The sequence below is a fragment of the Octodon degus genome, unplaced genomic scaffold (genome assembly GCF_000260255.1).
Source record: "Octodon degus isolate 3935 unplaced genomic scaffold, OctDeg1.0 scaffold00097, whole genome shotgun sequence".
NCBI classification, from domain to species: domain Eukaryota; kingdom Metazoa; phylum Chordata; class Mammalia; order Rodentia; family Octodontidae; genus Octodon; species Octodon degus.
In genome coordinates this window covers 11272920-11277492 of record NW_004524673.1, presented here as the reverse complement: position 1 = coordinate 11277492, position 4573 = coordinate 11272920, and the positions used below count along the sequence as shown (strand labels likewise).

The 4573-nt window shown below is 42.0% G+C and overlaps 1 pseudogene; it reads right to left on the bottom strand.

Moving 5' to 3' along the window:
- Positions 1-3427: 3427 nt before the first annotated feature.
- LOC101579071 lies at positions 3428-3946 on the bottom strand (annotated as a pseudogene).
- Positions 3947-4573: the final 627 nt, after the last annotated feature.

Here is a 4573-nt window from a genome sequence, read left to right as displayed (position 1 = left end):
CTAAGAATTGCAAGAGTGAGGAACTTCGCTTTGAGGATAAATCCACAGAGCCTCATGTTCCAGAATGGAGGTGGAGGACACACCAGGTTGCAGAACAGCACTGGCACAGGGAATTTGTTCCTTGGAATCAGGCCCAGAGTGCTCAGTAATCTAGGCACCGGACCCCTCCAGTCAAGAGTGAAGGAAGACTGCCAACTGCTCCAGCTGGCAGCAGACATTGGTATCATCCACATGGCATTGGTTTTAGGCACAGGCAGAATGCAAGAGTTTTGAGGTGAAGAAGGTTTGCGCCTCAATTTCAGAAGAAGGCCTGGGAGTCCAGGCAGTGTACCCTTGAAAGGGCAGTGTGTAAAGGTTTGAGTGAGAAGCCTATTTTGTGGAAACTACAGAAGTGTGGAAAAGCCAGGAATGTGGATCATCTAAGGCAAACTACAAGGAGGGAGCAAAGCCAGCCTAAGAGAAAAGCCATGGGAGCTATCACCAAAAGTGCCATAGGGGCAGAGCCACATGGAGCATACAATTTGCCACAGATTGCTTCAGATGTTCCATGTGGAACTATAGGACTTAATGTTTGCCCTGCTGGATTTTGGACTTGTTTTGGCCCAAATGTTTTGCATCCTCCTGTGTATACCTTTTGGAATGCCAGTGTTTATCTTGTGCCTTTGAATGTTGGATGTATTTAACTTTTCGTTTGTACATGGGGTCACAGTTGAGAGTTTGCCTTGTATCTTGGAGGAGACTTGGGACTTGGACTTTTCAGCAATGCTGAAATGTTGGGACTTTGGCAATTCTTAAAGATGGACTAAAATGCCTTTTGCACAAAGTGATATGCATGAGACTTTGGGGGTCCAGGGGCAGAACGTTATGGTTTGCATCTAGTTGTGGCCCACAAAGCCTCATGCAAGTCATAGGGAAGATATGGCTCAAGGAGCACCAAATGGCTTAAGGTGTTGGGCCAGAGGACCAGGGTGGAGCTTGAGGGGTGGGGCCAGAGAGGCATGAACCATTAAACTGGCAGCTTGAGCTTTCCCTCCTCCCCTCAGCCAGTGGTCTCACTTGGAGGTGTGGAGTCAGTCATCCTGGACATGGTAGCACACCAGCATCTCCTCCAGAGCCTGTAGTGTGTGGTGGCAGTATCTGTGATTGAGGCCACCTCAGGCAGAGACAAGATGTTTTGTGAAGATGGAGGCACTAACTCTGTCTCCTGAGCAAAAAAGGCTTCGAGATTTTGTTATGTAATTCAGGCTGTTTAAACTATGAAACTTCCAGTAACTGTGTGCTAAATAAACCTTTTCTTCCTTCATTTTGAGCTTTGGGTATTTGTCCCAGTAAGAAAAGAAGTGTAACTAAGACATTTATCTTTCTTTTTAGCTGAGCAACACTCGTTTGTTAAAAACTAGTTTGAAGATAACAATATGCAATATAACTAGCATTGATAAATTCCTATCATCTTGTTTTGTAAAATTCTGTATCTTTCCTAATGCTTTTAAAAATTATTTCATTTTCTATGAAATTAAAAAAAAATCAGAAGTTGAAAATAAAAAAATACTATATTATAAAAAACCCCAGGGAAATCCTTTCAGATGAGAAATTTTCATTTTGTGTTTTGTTTTGCAGTTGGAGTAGAAGAGATTATGTGCAAGCATCTAGAATGAGCATAGTTTCTGGTTGGGATTCACCAAAAAATTTTCCTGACTATACTGGAACATCCTCACAGTGATGTGTGCTGAGAAAGCAGGGTTTGTATGAGAAATGGAAAATGACATGTGCTTTCCAACTGAACTAGAGTGTGTTTGAGCATTTTATGATAAGAAGCATCAAATAACCTATCTCTGAGCAGAGAAATGACAATATAATTGTTTTAGGAAAGTGTAGCTTCCCTGAAAAAAATGTATATTTGGCACATTTCCAAAATGCCCCCTTTTGTGTTGCCACTACTCTTGCTAATACAAAAGGACATTGTAAGTGTGTGAGGATCAAACTGTAGGTAAGTATTGTCTAAAGTAAGGGGTCTCAGTCCCCCAGTCACAGACTGCTACTGATCTGTGTGGTCCCTCAGAAACTGGCCACCCAACAGCCCAGCAGGAGGCCACAGGCTAGTGAAGCTTTATCTGAATTAACGACACTTTCCATAACTGTCATTACTACCTGAGTTCTACCTCCTGTCAGATAGTAGTGGCATTAGGTCCTCATAGAAGCTCAGCTTCTGCTGTGAATTGCACATGTGGGGAATTTAGTTTACAGACTTCTTTGAATCAATCCCAAACTACCCCTCTTCTGGGTCTTTGGAAAGTTGTCTTCCAAGAAAATGGTTCTAGGTTCCAAAAATGTCAGGGACCACTGATCTTAAGGTTACTAGTTAAATTTTGTGATCTGCAAACACTGCTTTCTTGGCTGCATGCCAAGTACATTTTCTTCTAAAATGCTAGGAATACTTTAGTATAAATCAAGTTAATGATAACACTGCTGTATGGTTCAATCTATAAAACCCCTGCCCCTTGCAATAATAGGACTTGAAATAGAACACCTTGGAGTATTATAACCTAACCCATTGACAATGGACACTCATGAGTATTTTCTGGCAAATGCTTTTCTAGTTCATCACTACTGAATGCCCTGAACAAGGCTACTGTAAAGTAGGCAGACCTCATGGATTTGCTGAGCAATAGTGTTGTAGAGTATTTTGTAAAGTGCTGTTTTTGTTGATGAAGCACCTCTTGTGGGATTTTCCCAAGCAGTGCTATTGAACAATAAATACATGTCTCTATCCACTTAGTGAGCATCAATTAAATCTATCTTCTTCAAGTAAATCTTAATAAACCTCTCTTACAAGATATCTATGGATATTTTCTTTGGTTTCTTGGCAACCACTCTACTGCCTCTGGATAGCTGGGCTATGGATGACACAGAATGTTAATCATTTTAAAGCTTGGTTCAGGGAAAAACTGGAGCAGAAAGAGATTAGTGTCTAGCATATCAACATCAATATGTCCCTCAGCACAGCTGAGCAATTCCAGTTTTTTTAAAAAATTTCATGGGAAGATCCCTCATTAGCAGTTATCATTGTTGGTTTCTGTACTATTGCCTTTTTCATCTTGAGGAGATACAATATGTAAATCATGAATGTCCTGACTTATATACATATGTATGTATATATAATTTCAAAATAGTATTTTATTATGTAAAAGTGTAAAAATCCGGCAAAACCAGAAATGTCAATATGGTGTCCTGGGCTTTCACATTTGTTGATTTTATTCGCAATCTCTTTTTCAGTACAATTTTCAGCCTCACCCCGCCCCCCGGCCTGATTATACAAGCGCTGCACAGCAGCAGCTATGGAATAAATACATGGAAAGGCAAGGAAGACCCCGGGAGCGTGCAGGGGCGGGCACTGGGGAGTGGGAGGTGGTGGGGCAGGGAGCGGCTCTCAGTCGTCCTTGTCTTTGGCCCTGTGCTTGGGGATGCTCTTGAACTCCGTATAGTTGAAGTTGCCCTTCTTGTCGATGAGGGCCTCTTGGTACAGCTTGTTCACCTCCTTGTCTGTGAAGAGGTCACCCATGGCGGTGGGCAGCTCCTGCAGGTAGTCCTCCTTGATGGTGCCAGTGGCCTCCTCGTTGAAGCAGGCAAAGGCGTTCCAGATGACGTCCTCGAGGTCCATACCATTGAGCTGCTCCACAAACATGGTGAGGAACATGGTGAAGTTGGTAGGGCCCAGCGCCTCATTCACCATGGCATCTAGGTAGGCGTCTGTGGGGTTCTTCCACAGCGTGGCCAACATGTCGTGCAGGTCCTCCTTGTCAATGAAGCCATCTCTGATCTAGTCGACAATGTCGAAGGCCTCCTTGAACTCCTGCAACTGCGACTAGTCGAACATGGCGAACACGTTGGAGGTTGCATGCTGAGGGCACTTCTTGGTCTTCACTTTTTCGCTCAACGAGGTGGCCATTGAGTTCCAGCTCCCATCACAAGAAGCAGGGCCACCCTGGTGGCAATGGCGAGAAGGGGACTCACTTGTTGATATTTTGACAACAATGTCCTTTTTTATTTTATGGCCTGAAGGATGTACATTTTAATTTTTATCTCTTTTCTTTGTGTATGCTCTCCCCGTTACAAAAATGCTGCTGATTTTTATATGTAAATTTGGAGTCCTGCAATTTTGCTGAATTTGCATTTCAGTTCCAGGAGTCTTTCATTGCAATCCTCAGAGTTGTCTTCATATAAGAAAGATCATGTTGTCTATAAAGAACGATAATGCACTTGTTCCTTAACAACCTAGATGTACTTTTTTCTCTTCTTTAATTTTTCGGATAAAACCTGAAGTGCCATACTGAATACAAATTGTGAGTGACAACTTGTCTTGTTCTAGAATTTGGGGAAGTTTTCAACTTTTCCCCATACTTTTTGATAATGGATGAGATTTTATAGATAGGCTTTATTGTATTGCAGTACATTCCTTCGATCCCTAATCTTCTGAGTTTTTAACATGTAGGAATGTTGAATTTTATCAAGTGCTTTCTTCTCCTATTATGATATTTATATGAGTTTTTTTCTACATTTTGTTCAGGTTAAATGC